The following is a 16647-nucleotide window of genomic DNA, read 5'->3' as shown; positions in this document are numbered from 1 at the left end:
TTTGTGTGTTTTTCACAGCGTACTCCTTCCCCGACCCTGATGAAATAATGAAACGCGTCGGTGGGGATTGAGCCAGACCCAGTTGCTATGTAAAACATAAAAAAGATAAGTAATTGCTACTTTTGCTACTATTGCAATTATATCATGAAAAACTAAGCACAAGCACCTTATAAGTTGTTTATTGATATACAAAAAAAAGAAAAAAAACAAAATTACACGTTATCGGTTCCTATGAGGACAGCTACCATACGTCAAAAACTGTGTGGCAAACTGAGGAACTTGAGTGTAGTTTTCTCAATACTTTCTATTTAAATGTATTATTTGGTGGCTAGTTTAAGTCTCATACTTTTATAAATTAAGTTTCAGTGCACTATTTTGTCTACTGAAGCCATAGCATAAGTTATGTGTTCAATATCTCTATGTGGACCAGTACTGCTCCAGTGGAGTTATCCTCCTTGGCCTCACCTCTGACAATACAGAGCCTCTCCACCGTGGCAAAGAGCCCATCTCTCCTTACACTTGATCGCCATCAGATCTTGCAGTCAGTATATTAATTCTTACCCCTCCAATAATCAACACCTCCCGGGAACCACATTATGCCCTTGCCAGCACTGTGATTTCAACCGGCATAGAACAAAGCGTTTCTTGGAGTGAAAAGCAGAAATCTCCAGTGAAGCAGGCCCTCCATAGCAGTTTATTACTGGCATCTTCCTCAACTTATAAGAGGATCCCAGAGAAGGAGACATCCAATTCTTTAACAGTATAGGGCAATTCCACAAATTATAATCCCTTCCTGACTATCTGTTCGATGATATAGCCTGGCTAGAGTCATTTGACGAATGTAACACACAGGCAAACTGGTCCTGACCATTCCCCACAGCAATGCCAATGGTTTTCCCGATTTTCCGGAACCAATGCTCAGAATATACAATACCAGGGAGTTTCCCTGCTCACGTACAGTACCGAGGGATTTTTGCCTCCTGTGATCATCTTCCCCAGCTCAATATAATCCATCATTAGGAGGGGCCTCTACCACAGCTGAGTTACCTTACGTGCCACAATGACTACAATCAGCAAAGGAGCTCCCATGGCAGAGCCTTCAGTGTAGACCACGCAGTCAAAGATTTGGGCTGTGCTCTGCGTTTCCCTTAGTATTTCTTTCAGCAAATCAAGTTCACAATGATGGTGAGCAGTGTCACTAGGCTAGAATCCTTGTCCCATGGGGGTATAATATAGGTTCGACAAATAATTCTGATCCCATTCCCAGCAGTGCTGCCCACAAATCAAGCATGACGAGGCAAGGGAACAAGAAATGTAGTATCCATAGAAATCCTCAAGGCATCTCTTTGGCTGAAGATTTCTTCCTGTTTACTGTCATAGAATATAGAACACACTCATGTCCCACCCCAAATAAAATGAGCTCTGTCTCCACTGGTCCACTGGTAAAAAAAAAAAAAAACCAAAAAAAAACTTCAGTCAAAGCACTTTCACTATTTATAAAATAAAATAAATATATAAACAAAATAATTGGATATGTAGTCACTTCTGCACATTTAAGTCATTGAGTCCAAGTGTTCACTCAGAAATTCATCTAGCTTAGCCGGTTCCTCGTAATGAATGGTATTGCCGTTGAGAGTAACTTTCCTAACTGCTGGATAGAGAAGAAAGACCCGTCCAGCCGACCAACATTTAAAGGTTAGTTGGGGGAGGGAGGTTAGTTGGGGGGGGGGGTTGTCGTTAGCATGGGGGTTCCGGAGGGTGTCCGGGGGGTTCCGGCAGGAGGAGTTGGGCTTCCTCCTGCCAGTGATCACCAGTTTGGGGGGAGGGGGGTCCGAGGGGTTCCGGCAGGAGGAGTTGGGCATCCTCCTGCCGGCGATTGGACAGGCAGCCGCTATACATATCCCTTGCCGCGATAAGTGTAGCGGCCGTGTCTAATCTAACCCAATTCTCTAACCAGCGTCTGTAACATGGACGCCGGTTACAGAATCGGGTTTTAGTGTAAGCCTGATTCTGTATAGGACACCTCTCCCGGGTGTCCTATACAGAATTTGGGCCTAGGTGTCTAACTTTAGGCCCCTATCTTTTTTAGGTGCCATTTACAGAATCTGCCCCTAAATTTTTAAAGATTCGCTATTAGCTTGCATGTACTCTTAAAAATGCACATCTCTAAAATGTTCAGCATTAGTCTTTATGGATGCATTGGAAACTACACGACCACCACAGAGTTCGAATGCAGACATACACCATCCTTCTGCTGGAGTAAATATATTTGAGTCTGAAGGCTGTCAGATGTTAATAAAATTCACAAATTTCTTTGGATGAGTCAGCATTTTGGCCATGTCTCTGTGCAGAGTAGGAGGTATCAATAGAGCACTCATAGCATCAGCTTCTCTATACAATCTAAATAAATATCTTCATAAAATAACTGTTAGGTTGCTTTTTACTGTCCGTTATTGAAATATTAGAAAGAATTTGAGTTAACTGAGCCCATATGCCCTTATTTAGCAGACTGACTTCCAGTAGTGAGTCCTAGGATGTACCATAGGGTTTGGTCACCACCATTTTGCAGATGATGGCACAGATGCAAGAGCAAGTGGGAATTCTTCCTGCCTCACACCTTCCAGATAGAAACATAGAGACATGATGGCAGATAAAGGTGAAATGGCCCATCTAGTTTACCCATCTGTAGTAACCATTATCTCTTCCTCTTTCTAAGAGATCATAAGAACATAACATACTTATTGTAGTTCCTCCCCACCTGCCCTTTTGTTGCCGTATGTTTGAGTAAGTCATTTGTCTTCCCTGTTTCAATATGTTTATTCTGTTTTTGTGTAATTTTATTATGTTAACCGCTTAGAAGTTGGATTAAGCGGTCAAACAAATTTTTAATAAACTTGAAACTTGAAAAGCCTTACTGTGTCAGACCAATGGTCCATCAAGCCCAGTAGCCCATTCTCACAGTGGCCAATCCAGGTCCCTAGTATCTGGCCAAAACCCAAGGAGTAGCAACATTCCATGCTACTGATCCAGGGCAAGCAGTGGCTTCCCCCATGTCTTTCTCAATGATAGGCTATGGACTTTTCCTCCAGGAACTTGTCCAAACCTTTCTTAAAACCAGCTATGCTATCCGCTCTTACCATGCCTTCTTGAATATAGACACAGTCTCTGTCTTCACCACTTCTTCCAGGAGACTGTTCCATGCATCTACCACCCTTTCTGTAAAAAGGTATTTCCTTAGATTACTCCTGAGCCTATCACCTCTTAACTTCATCCTATGCCCTCTCATTCCAGAGATTCCTTTCAAATGAAAGAGACTTGACTCATGCACATTTATGCCATGTAGGTATTTAAGCATCTCTATCATATCTCCCCCTCCCGCCTTTCCTCTAAAGTATACATATTGAGACCGTTAAGTCAGTCCCCATACGCCTTATGATAAAGAACACGCACCATTTTAGTAACCTTCCTCTGGATCTTTTCTGAATGAATTGGCTTTGGAATGACTATGTTAAGTATGTCCTATAACCAGTGGAGTTTCTATTTCTAACCTTGCTGATTTTTATTATGCGATGCAGTAAACTTCTGAGATCCAGGAAAGGCAAGTGGTGTATCAAATGGAACATAAACATACAGGGGGAAATTCTATAAATGGTGCCTAGGTTTTGACACCCCCCATCTTTATGAAAAATATGATTTTTAGTAACAATCCACATATTGCACAAGAGTGTACCTAGGAAAAGGCAGCATCTTAAACATTGCAGTGAGTACTAGAACACCAACACATACATTGTAAAACTAAACAAGCCAGATCCCGCACAGTCAATTGATCCTGTAGTCAATGCCAACTGAAAACTGTTCTTTTCATACACACAGAACAGAGATACACCCTCGCCCAATATGAAATAATCACAAACTAAAAATAGAAATATGTAGACAAAAGTTAAACTGAACCGCCAAGAAACCAGACCCTGGATACAATGCAACACCACAAAAACAGTAACACATGTCCTCTAATACAGTGCAAAATATAAAGACAGTAGATGTAAATTTGAAAAAACTGATACATAACAATCATCACTTTACAAATTAACAATTAAAAATAAAACAAATAATGAGAAATACAAAAATACCATTTTATTGGACTAATCCCTGTAAGCTCGGTCCCCATCTCCGCAAACCACCTGATTCCATCCACACAAGCCTTGAATTGTTTATATTAAAGTATAAAAAGAAACAATATTCTGTACAATTGTCAATTTATAAATCAGTGTCTTCTCCCCACTCTCTCTTCCCCATTTCCCTTCAGCGTTCTCAGCCCATTCTCTTTCCACTTTCCTTCAGCGCACGCACATAAAAACAAGCAAGTAATTTTATATCATTTTCATTCTATTCATTCATAGAAATTAAAGTCTAAATAATGCCAGTCACATAACAAAACATGATTTTACAAAAATAATTCCCTGTACAGTCAAGCCTGCAAGGATTACTAGATGTCTTTCAGCAGCTCCCCTCCCTCCCTCCCCCTTACCTTTTTGGCCAAGTCAAAATGATCTACCAACAATTAAATTTAAAAAACACAAAGCACGCTGTACGCAAAGAAAATGTTAATTATCATTTATATTCCGCGGGTTTTCAAAGAGGTCAAGGCAGATGACTTTATGCAATGTCACCTCAGTAACAACTATACAAAAATAGACAAATATTCCCCCTCCCTTTTTACTAAACCACGATAGCGTTTTTTAGCGCAGGGAGCTGCGCTGAATGCCCCACGCTGCTCTCAACGCTCATAGGCTCCCTGCGCTAAAAAACGCTATTGCGCTATGAATAAATAGAATGAAAATGATATAAAATTACTTGCTTGTTTTTATGTACGTACGCTGAAGGAAAGTGGAGAGAGAATGGGCTGAGAACGCTGAAGGGAAATGGGGAAGAGAGAGTGGGGAGAAGACGCTGATTTATAAATTGACAATTGTACAGAATAGTGCAAAATATAGACAGCATATATAAATTCTCAAAACGGACACATTTTGATCACTAAATTGAAAATAAAATCATTTTTCCTACCTTTGGTAATTTCATCAGTCTCTGGTTGCACTTTATTCTTCTGACTGTGTATCCAATATTTCTTCCCTTCTTTCAGCCTCCTGTATGCTTCCTCTCCTCCAGACCTCATTCCCTCCCCAAACTTTTTATTTGGTTCACCCTACCCCCTTCTTTCTTTTTCTCTCTCTCCATACCCCTTTCTTTCTGTATGTCTGTCTTTCTCTCTCTCTCCATGCCCCATTTCTTTCTTTGTTTCACCCTGCCCCCTTCTTTCTTTCTCTCTCCATGCCCTCTTTCATTCTGTCTGTCTTTCTCTCTCTCTCTCCGTGCCCCATTTTTCTTTATTTCACCCTGCCCCCTTTCTTTCTTTCTGGCTCCCTGTCCCCCCCTTTCTTTCTTTCTCCCTGCCCTCCCCTCCCCATGCCACCACCATTGGGAAAATGCTGCCACCGCCACTGGGGAATAGGCTGCCACTGCCGCCATCGGGAACAGGCCGGCGCCGAGTTCGCACTGCTTCTCTTCCCCACGGGGCCGACCAACTCTCGTCGCCCAACGTCAATTCTAACGTCGGAGAGGACGTTCTGGGCCAGCCAGGCAGCAATTGGCTGGCCCAGAATGTCCTCTCCGACGTCAGAATTGACGCGGGCGGCGAGAGTTGGTTGGCCCCATAGGGAAAAGCAGGGAGAACTCGGCGCCGGCCTGTTCCCGATGGCACTCAAGTGGCTAAAGAGCCGCAGTTTGCCGGCCTAGGGAGAACACTGGAGGGTGGCCAACTGTGCACCCCCTTGGGGCGTAAACCCGGGGTGGTCCGCCCCCCCTCATCCCCACCTTGGTATTCCACTGTCTGTACCTCTCTCCCTCCCTATGATCAAAAATTTTCCTTTCTTCCATTCCTGTGTACACAACCATCTCTTTCCCTCCCTTCCTCTCTCCCAAGTCCATGCCTTCTGTGTCCAAAAATGCACTCACTCCCCCACCTCTTTCCCTCCCTTTCTCCATCCTCTCTCCCAAGTTCATGCCTTGTGTCCAAAAATGCACTCCCTCCCCCCTTTTGTGTTCCGCGTTTGCCTCCTAGCCCTCATCTTAGCAACTTTCTCAGCCAAATACAACTCGAGCCGCGAGGCTCAACTTCTGCTCCTACCTGCCCTGCCGCACATACATAGCCAACCGGAAGTCTTCCCCGATGTCAGCGCTGATGTCGGAGGGAGGGCTTAAGCAAAGCCTGCCCTCCGACATCAGCGCTGACATCGGGGAAGACTTCCGGTCAGCTATGTGTGCACGGCAAGGCAGGTAGGAGCAGAAGACGAGCCTCGCGGCTCGAGTTATATTTAACCTCACGGGTCCCCCGTCGTCCCTGTTCAGCTCTCTCCTGTGCACCCCCTTGGGGCATGCACCCGGGGCGGATCTGCCCCCCGCCCCCCCTAGGTACGCCACTGGCCTAATGAAGCCTAACTGAATTCTGCATAAAACAATTGTTTTTAATTGGTTTAATTGGCATGGTAATTGATCACACCATTAAAAACTGATATAAGAGAATTAAAAAAAAAAATTAAAGCTTTGCATGGAATACTGTGCGACGTCTAGTGACACCTGAGTCAAGGCACCTACCTGAAAAGTAGGTCTGGTTAGGTGCTGAAAGTAGGCCTGATTAGGTGTCATTAGTCATCTGTATTAGGCACTGGTAAATTAGGCCAATTCACAAATTTATACCCATCTATCATATCTCCTGTCTCCCAGAGTCTAAGTTGTGTGGCAGAGTCTAAGCTGTGTGGCAGCGCTGCCACGCACCTCTTTTGAAGACCCTGCGAAGCAATTTAGGACTGCCGCACACCAGGAGCAGCATTTCCTCACCTCCCTCCCTTCGCCATCGTGGCAGCTTCTGCTGCTGCTCCTTCTCTAAATGAGCAGCAGCAGTGGCAAAACACCTTGCCTTACTCTCCTGCAGGGCTACACTCGCTGACTTAGTCTGATTGGCGCCTGGCTCTATCCTGGAACCGGAAGATATTAGGGGCTGCGAGTGTGGATGCAGAAGAATGAGGTGGGCTGTTTTGCTGCTGCTGCTGCACATTTAGAGAAGCAGCAGCAATGCTTGGGGTGGCCATTGAAGGGAGGAGGGGAAGGCACAAGAATCAGCAGCCAGGATAAAGAGACAGGAGGCAAACGTAATGAAAGGGGGAGGAGGTGAGAAAGAGGAAGACACTGGATAGAAATAGAGAGAAATTGAAAGTGCTTTATATAAGAGGGGAGAGAATGAGGGCAGATGGTGTGGGGAAGAGACAGAGGTGGAAGGTGATGGAAGGGGGAAGTGAAAGGGGATAAGAAAGAGAAAAGAGAAAAAAATTAGACTATATAGCAGTGTGGGGGGGGGCGGGGGAGAAAGAGAGGTGGCCAATGCTGGGTGGAAAGGGAGACAAGAGAAAGATAAGGATAGAAGAGGAGAGAGAGGGAAGGACAGATTCTGGATAGAACAGGGGGAAAAGAGGGCAGATGTTGGGGGTAGAGAGGAGGGATATAATAGAAGGGAGAAGCAAAAGAGGAGAGAGTGGTCAGATGTATGGAAGGAAAGAGATACAAAGAGGACAGGAATATTGATGGCAAGGGAGAGAGAGGGTGAAGAAACTGTCTAGAAGGAGGAAGTTAGAGGCCTGTATAAAAGAGATGAGAGACAGGAGACAGACATGATGAAAGGGAGAGGAGGTAAGAGAGAGGAAGACACCAGATAGAAAGAGAGAGGGGCTGATGCTGTATGGAAGGGGAGAAACTAGGAGATACTGATGGAAAGGGAGAGGGGGCAGATGCTTTATAGAAGGGGGGAGACAGAGAGCAGATACTGGATGGAAGAGAAAATTGGTGTGGAGAAGAGACAAATGGTGGAAGATGATGGAAGAAAGACGAGAAAGGGGAGATGCTGGAAGGCAATGAGAGGGGGCACAGAAGGTGCTGTATGGAAGTGGGGGAGAGACAAGGGAGTTTGCTGACACTGGATGGTAAACAGACAAGAGGAAGATGATGGAAGGGGAGGGGGGAAGATGCTGCATAGAAGTGGAGAACACATTCTGGATAGAACAGGGGAGAGAGGTGGTAGATGTTGGGGTGGGGAGAGGGACAGAGAAGAGGGAGATGATGGAAGGGAGGAAGCAAAAGTGGAGAAGCTGGTGCCAACTTAATTTTAAAAAGTAAATAATCAGACAACAAAGGTAGAAAAAATTGGTTTCACTTTAAGATGCAGGAGCGTGGCAGCTGTGTTAATAAACATTAATAAGTAAAAATAGAAAATGGAAATACGTAAACTGTTATCTTTTTATTGGATTAATTTTAATACCTTTTTGACTTGCTTTAGAAACCAAAACATTCTTCCTCAGGTTAGGACAGGATACCATAATAGCAGTATACTGTCCTGTACCAAGGAAGGAGGTTTTGGCCACTGAAAGCTAATTGAAAAATACATTTAGTCCAATTTCCTTTTTTTTTTTTTGCATTTGTTATGTAATGGTTGGAATATGTCAATCTACTATAATATGTTGCACAGTACAGGGGGACACACACTTTCTCTGGTGTTGCACTGTATGAAGAGTCTAGCTTCTTGGAAGTTCAGTTTAATTTTTTGTATTGTGGTTACTTATTCTATACTGGGTGAAGATCTGTGTTCTGCATGTTTGAAAGAGACATGATTTTCTGTTAGCACTGATTGCATGATTGATGTTTTATTTATTCCGTTTTTTATACCATTCTCACAGGGGAGCTCAGAACAGTTTACATGAATTTATTCAAGTACTCAAGCATTTTTCCATGTCTATCCCAGTGTGGTCACAATCTATCTAATGTATCTGGGGCAATAGAGGGATTAAGTGACTTGCCCAGGGTCACAAGGAGCAGCATGGGATTGAACCCACAACGTCAAGATACTAAGGCTGTAGCTTTAACTGCTGTGCCACACTCTCCAGTTTATTGATGTTTTAGTGGTCATTGCAGTCTTTTCCTTGGTAGGTGCTAGTGTGACTTGTGGATGTTACTGCTATTATGGTATGTTGGAATTCCTCTGTAAGTCCTGAGTGACATTTGTAGCATATTGTATTACTTTACACTATGCCTGGTATTGGATTTAGGATTTAGACATACCTTTCTCAGTAAGGGCTCAAGGCAAGTTACATTCAATAGGTATTTTCATGTCCCTTGTGGTTTTACAATTTTTAAGTTTTATACCTGACACAATGGAGGGCTAAGTCCAAGATCTCAAGCAACATCAGTGGGATTTGAGCCCTTGCTTCCCTAGTTCTCAGCTGGCTGCTCTAACTATGTTTGGTAATCAGCAAACTAATGGCTAGTGGAGATGCTGCCTGGCGTTCCTTTGGCAACCTACCAAAAACATTGCTAGGTAAATTATTTTATGGCTGAAACTTTTCCACATTACTATATTCCTATTTACCTCCCCCCACCCTCACTTCCTTAGGGAGGAGTCTAAGGAAGTCCCTGATTGGCCATTGTTTTTAGTCAATCAGATACTTCCTTAGACTCCTCCCTAATTAAGTCCGATTGGCTTACACGCCCCAGGCCCCTTCCAAGGGAGGAACCCGAAGCGCCTCAGCCAGTCAGGGCCTTAGGCCCTTCCCTGTGCATCAGATGATGCATCGGGTCATGGCCTAAGGCCGTCATTGCTGCGCAGGAGGCTGGAGGAGCAGGAGGGACCGAGCACCCCACTTGCTCCCAACGATTTTCAAAGTATGGGGAGGGGGGTGGGCCGGGCCAGCTGGCCTAGCTTAAGCTATAGAGAAGGAGATGGAACGGGATGGGCCCAGCCAGGATGGGTTTGAGATGGCAGTAGGGAGGTGGCATCCCTCCTGTCTTTTGTGTGGCATTGGCGCAGAGGGTGCATCATTGCGATGGTGCGAGGGGGCATTGGCGCAGGGGGGCAGGCATCATTGTGGGGGGCATTAGTGCAAGAATCACTGTGGAGGAACATCAGCTTGGGGGAGGGGGTCAGGTTAAAACCATGGGCTTGCAATGCATTTTACAGAATATATAAAAAATTAATTCCTTTTTTATGTATTCTGCAAAAGCGCATTACCAGCCTGTGGTTTTAAAGGGCAGGAGAGTCGGTAACAAGTGAAGCGACTGGTCCTCAGCAGTCATTTCACTTCTGATCGGCAAGCCCAATTGATCTTCCTTCTTCTGTTTAGTGAATCACGTCCCTGTCTACTTTGCATGCCGTTTCCTCTAATTTGCATGCACAGATTGGAAGCAGATCGCAGGAGAGGTTAGTGAATTGGGTCAGAGGGAAATCGGGTCACAAAGGGGTCGCAAACTAATCGGTACATGATCGGTTTGCTTAGTGAATCTAGCCCTTTGTTCCTAAGGCCATTATTTTAGGAACATATCCACATGTAAATAGTGGTATTAACACATGAATATTGCATACCTGTGTAAATGTTAATTTCAGAAAGCTACTCTGCTTTCAGCAGTAGTAGTTTTGCAAAAAGTAGGAAGAAAAGGAGCAATTACTTGCAGTTCTTTCTGCCCATGCACGTAAAGTGAGGGTTGAGAAATGAGGAACCTGCCCAAGTATGGGGGGTAGCAAAGTCTTTAATTTGTGTTGAAAACTCTGTTCCGTGCAAGCTATTCTTCTTATCAGTTCCATTCTGGAAAGAGAGAATGAGAGGCTTTGGGGACCATGAGTGCAATTTTCTCTGTTTTAGCTCAGCTTTGGCAGCTGCTTTCAGATTAATTGTGGGAAACACCGCAGGGAATTTGGAAAGTTAGAGAGAGGAAAGAGAGTCTAGGTATATTTTTGAAGATTGTGTGCATTCATGATCGTTCATTTGGTTCACATACCTATGAATGAATACGTGGATAATAGATTTGGGTGTGCAAAAAAGTTCTTTCATGCATACAGTTTCAACACACATCCCTCACACACACACACACATTTGTGGTAAAAACAGAAAAAACTTGCATGAAAATTGCAAAAACTTTGTTTAAAATAAGAATTAACCAAACTATTTTTTTGCCGTGCATATCTCTACTAGAAGATTTGGGCTATCTGATTGTTAGTATATCTCCAGTTTTACATCTTCACATATAAGTAAACCATGGAAATGTCCTACTTAAAATACATCTCTTGAGCTGTTCTCATGCCCCATAGCAGGTCTACCATAAGGAAAGAGGGCTGTTCCTTTGTTGCATACCTTAAATTTGCAAGAAAGAGTAAGATTTTCCTTATCTCTTCTCCTTCTACTATCCATGGATGAGAAATCACAAAGCACCAGCCGGTTGTTGCTTAAATTGTTGAAGAATCAACTCCAGTGACATTGTGCATAGTGCCAAAAAGAAACAGGAAAGTTGTACCCCACGCAGTAGATGCACAGGCAGAAAAAGTGAGGCCGAAAGGATAGTCCTTCCTTAGGAACACACGAGCTTCACTGGAGAATCACATAAGATGGATTACAGCTCAACTTGACTTTCACTTCAACATTTGGAAGTGGGTTTTGCATCCTGCTGCTCTGGTGAATCGCTCTGTTTGTAGATTACTGTCTACTGTTTTTCATTCTCAAACCTTTGAGGGGATTCATAACGACTCCTGATGAAGACACATTATTTATGTGTCGAAACACTGGCCATGTTGAGCTGAGTTTTATGTGATTCTCCAATGAAATTGGTGTGTTCCTAAAGAAGGACTGTCCTTTCCTCCTCACTTTTTTCTGATTGTACATAGTGCACCTTATAAGCAGGTCTGCTGCTGGTGATAGGATACTCACAGAAAGACAACCAAATGTACATTGCCCTTGAGGAGTGCAACCTCACCTTGAGTATTGTGCTCATTTCTGGCCATTGTATCTCAAAAAAGATATAGTGGAATTAGAAATTCCATGGGAATATTTTTACAATAAAAGGAGGATATATTTTTTTTCAGTCTACGAATAGTTAAGCTCTGGAACTCATTGCCAGATGATATGATAAAAGCGGTTACCATAGCTGGGTTTAAAAAAAAGGTTTGGATAAGCTCCTGGTGGAAAAGTCCAAAGTCTGATATTGAGATAGACAAGGGGTAAGCCTCTGCTTGCCCAGGGATTGGTAGCAAGGAATGTTGCTACTATTTGTGTTTCTGCCAGGTACTTGTGACCTTAATTGACCATTGCTGGAAATAGTACTGACCTACAAGAACCATTTGTTTGAGCCAGTATGGCTTTTGTTATGTTCTTATCTACCTCATTTTAAATAAGTGAAGACTTGTGTAACCTCTCCCCACTTCCTCCCTAAACTATAAAGCTATGACAAATGATGACATAAATTAAATCAACAAGAAACTGATAAACTAAAAGGATAGGCGAGAGGCTTACTGATAACCACTGCAAAACAAACAAGTGAGTCGCATGTTCCCTTTCCTTATACTCTGAGAAATATCCTCCGCTGTCTAAGACTTCATATGACCATCAATCAATCAGCAGTGAGAACCCATTAATGAGAAATTAAATGTTGCAAAGACGGAACTGCTTTAAATTGGATGCAGTAAGAAAGTAGCATCTTGTCCAGCAGACATTGTTCTTGCAGATGAGTTTATTCTAATATGAGGGCAGTGTAGGTATCTGGGAGTTGTTTTTGATTCCGCATTGTCTTTTAAGGCTCATATTAAGAAGGTCATTTCTAGTGTGATTTTTAAAGCTGCGCTTGGTTCGGAGGTTACGTGACTATCTTTCTGGGGAGAATTTTTGTTCCGTTGGTATGTTGTTGATAATCCCTCTGCTTAACTATTGTAATTCTATTTATTTGGGTTTGACAAAATATGTGTTGCAAGCGTTACAGCTAGTTCAAAATGCTGTGGCACGTCTTATTGTGCATGTCTCGAAATATGATCACATCACTCCGATACTTCGTGAGCTTCGTTGGTTTCCAGTTGACATGCAGGTGGAGTTTAAAGTTCTTTGCTTGATCTTTAAAGTGCTCCAGTCTAATTGTCCATTAAGCGTTCGTGCTCTGCTACAGTGGTATCATCCTTTGTGTGAGTTGCAGTCCTCTGACAAAATTTGTTTGGAAGTCCCATCAATGGCCATGGGGTGACTTTTGAGTTTTCGGAATTCAATGCTTTCTGTCCAGGTCCAATGCTTTGGAATGGTCTTCTGTTGTTTTTGTTCCAAACTGATGTGCTTTTACATTTTAGAAAAGGGGTGAAGACTTTGCTCTATGAGTGGATTTTTGGTGCAAGTTTTGAGATTGTTTGAATTTTATTCCTGCTTGTAATGTTGATTTGTGTTTGTATTTATTGTGTATGTATTTTTGTTCCTCACCTAGATTTTTGGATAGGTGGGTTATAAATTATTGTAAATAAATAAATAACCAACCTCCCACCATATGTATTGACCGTGTGGGCATAATGTTAATCCCTTCAAATTGTTTTTTCTTTCCTCTTTATCATTTTTTTGGGGGAGAGGTGTTATACACTGTTCCCTCTAAGCCAGTGTCTCTCAAACATTATTAACTCTGGCACACTAAATGGAGCAAATATTTTTCATGGCACATCATAATTGAAATGAAAAAAATCGCAAAACCAACAAAAAATTAATATTTGAGAGTTATTTATTTAAAGTTCTTTAATCTATGTATGGATTATTGTAACAATGGTGAAACTAAAGTAGATAGAATAGAATTGCTAATCAATGTGATGGATGAGCTTGTTTTTGAGTGCAAATTAAATCAAAACTGAGCTCAATAGTCAACAAACAAACATGCATTTCATTATCCACCATCTACAGTCGTTCTCTTTTTTTTTTTTTTTTCTTTTTTCAATTTAATTTCTGTCAGAGCTGAAAATCCAAGATTGCAAACATATGAAGATCAAAATGGTTACAAAGCCTTGATTGTTCTGTTGCTCAAGGTAGGATAGCTACTGCGTGAAAATAAAACTACAATTACTTGTCATTAGTTTTCAAGGACCAATCACTTCAAAGAATGATGCTTGTCTGGGTGTTTGTAGCCTTACACATGCAGACGCTCATAACATTGACAGACTCTTGCATACACAACGTACATGTCATCTATTTTAGTGTATACTTATGAAGGGAATTTAAAAAAAATAAAGTAAAATTCTGGAATCTCTTGTGGCACACCCGGAATCTCTTCAGGGCACACCGCAGCACACAGTTTGAATGACACTGCTCTAAGCTGTGCGGGAGTCCTCAACCTATAGTCATGCCAGTGGGGGGTGCTGTTTCACTATCACATTTTCAATACTGAGGAACAGGCAAGCTCTGCAGGACTCCAGGGAACCTGCCTGTCCTAGTGATTCAAAGTACAATATTGAAGCATCACCCCCACTCCCCACCACCAGCAGCAATGCAGTTGGAGGACTCCCGTTCAGCTTCAAAGGAACAGTGGTGGTAAGTAGACAGGCCCAACACCATTTTATCAGTGGTAGCCATGATCCCAGTCTGACTAGTCAGTTAACAAAGCCTACTATGATTTCTTTGATCAAATTAATCTCTCAGTTTTGATTGAAAAGGGGTCTGGCTTAAAAATGTTCCTGCAGTCATTATGAAAAAAAAAAAAAAGTAGCATGCTTACCATCATGCAGTCATGACCATATATTCACGTTACACAAGGGAGGCGAGTCATAAAATAAAATAAAAGCAAAGGTATTATGGAAGTATTAGCAAATTATGGCTACTGGTGTTAGAAGGAATATGTGAGAGCATGATTTTTTTTTCTAATGCTATAATTATACGTTTGTTTTTCCCTGCCTTGTTACTGCATAATTAATTAGTTATGTTTTTATTTATCATCTTTGCTCAGAAAGAGGTGGGACAATCTTGTGCCCCCATCCCAACTGTCAACCTGCCCCGATTGTCAGTTTTCCTGTACCACCCACTGCACGCATTGCTCCTTTCATGATTCATCTCTGTAGGATGGCCAGCTTTGTTTTAGAAGTTTGCCACTTCCAAACCTGCTCTCCACAGATGGCATTTCGCAAAACAGAGGAAGATATTCTAAGGGTGCCCGCCCCTTCTCACAGATCCAGAATAAAACAGTCCTTTTGCAGGCTGTAAAGGACGTGCTTTTGTAATCTTGCCAATCTATCTTTCAATTTAGAAATGTTTTGATTGTTTGCCCTTTATGTCCTGTCTTTTGCTTTTTTTTTTTTGCTTTTTACAGTTTTTCTCTCTCACTTTTTTCATTTTCCAGTTATATTCTATATCTTTTTGTGCTATGCATTATTAAATTCTTCACTCTAGTAATTATTCTTGCCTTTTTCCAAAAACAAATACGTTCTCATAAAAAAACGCACAAAAGCAAGTTTTGTAGATGTACCCAACTACCTTATCTGATCGTGGCAGAGGAATCCCCATCAGCTGAGCTGGTTTTGGATATTCCTGCCAGCTCAGCTGATGGGGATTCCCCCTGCCAGGATCAGTTGAGTTGTGGAGCCCTACACCCCTCTCCCGACATCCCCCAACATTTCTGCCGCCCCCCAATCACCGCCCAACATCATGGAACACCCTCCATATCACCTGACACCCCCGTACCTTCCGCTGCAAAATCAGAAGGAGGGAAGCCCACTCCCTCCTGCTTCCAGGGATGCGTGCTGAGAATGACGGGCCTTCTCCAGACCAATGCATCTTGGGATTCAGTGGGAGGGGCTTAAAACAGACAGTTGTTTTTTATTATCAGCACTTGGACGTTTTGATTATGCCCCTCCAAATGTACAGTGCTGCATATGCCTTTCAGCACTATAGAAATGATAAATAATAGTAGTAGTAGTAGTAAATAAATTCAGGGTTCAATTCTAGAAGGATATTGGGTCGTGTAAAAGGATAGCTGCCTTTTTGTACAGGATGTTGACCTCTTTGCAGGGAGAGGTACAAAAGATACACCAAAGCCTAGGAGACAGAGGAAAAGGTCAATAGGGTTAGAGAATGTGCCTGGGAGGGTGAAGCCAGAACCTGGAATAAATAGGTCACATTCAGAGGGTGGCTAATAAAAAAAGAGATAACATATCCTATCTTGGAGTTAATGACAGCTTCAGATATAATGGTCATTCCTATCACTGATGCAAGCAGGTCCCAGGAGTAGGCTAGCGGTCAGTGTGGTAGACTATAGGTAAGGGGAAACTGTACCTGCATGTAGATGTCACCTGCAGACTTGAAGGCTATTGTAATGGTGCACAGTGAGTAAAGTTGTTTGGTTTTTTTGTCAGTTCCTTGGGGGCTCACCATGCAATATAAAAGGGTTACAGTGAGAGTGGTACATGGGACCTTTTATGTGAAATGCACTATAGTGCTCCCTAGACTACCCACTGCTGTGCTGGGATATCTCTTTGGCCAGTGTACTAAAAATGCTGGCCTCACGTTGTCTCAATGGCTTCTTCTTATGCATTTTTCTCTAGGACATTTTTTTAAAATATAATGTTACCTAAAGAAAGATGCAATAAGCACAAACAGGTCTAGAAAATGATTAGATGTTTTCCTGGTTTGAAAACTGCCATATTTGCCACTTGATTGTTGGACGTTTTTCACAAAACATCCCAAATTAAACTTAGATATCATATTTTAAAAATGCCCTTCTACATGTATTTATTTATTTAAAAATATTTATTATCCACCTATCAATCCTTCTAGG

General features: G+C 42.4%; 1 pseudogene; it reads right to left on the bottom strand.

Annotated features, from left to right (window-relative positions):
* Positions 1-400: 400 nt before the first annotated feature.
* LOC117362919 lies at positions 401-16244 on the bottom strand (annotated as a pseudogene).
* Positions 16245-16647: the final 403 nt, after the last annotated feature.

This window comes from Geotrypetes seraphini, chromosome 6 (assembly GCF_902459505.1).
Source record: "Geotrypetes seraphini chromosome 6, aGeoSer1.1, whole genome shotgun sequence".
Classification (NCBI taxonomy): Eukaryota; Metazoa; Chordata; class Amphibia; order Gymnophiona; family Dermophiidae; genus Geotrypetes; species Geotrypetes seraphini.
This window is presented reverse-complemented; position numbering and strand designations above follow the sequence as displayed.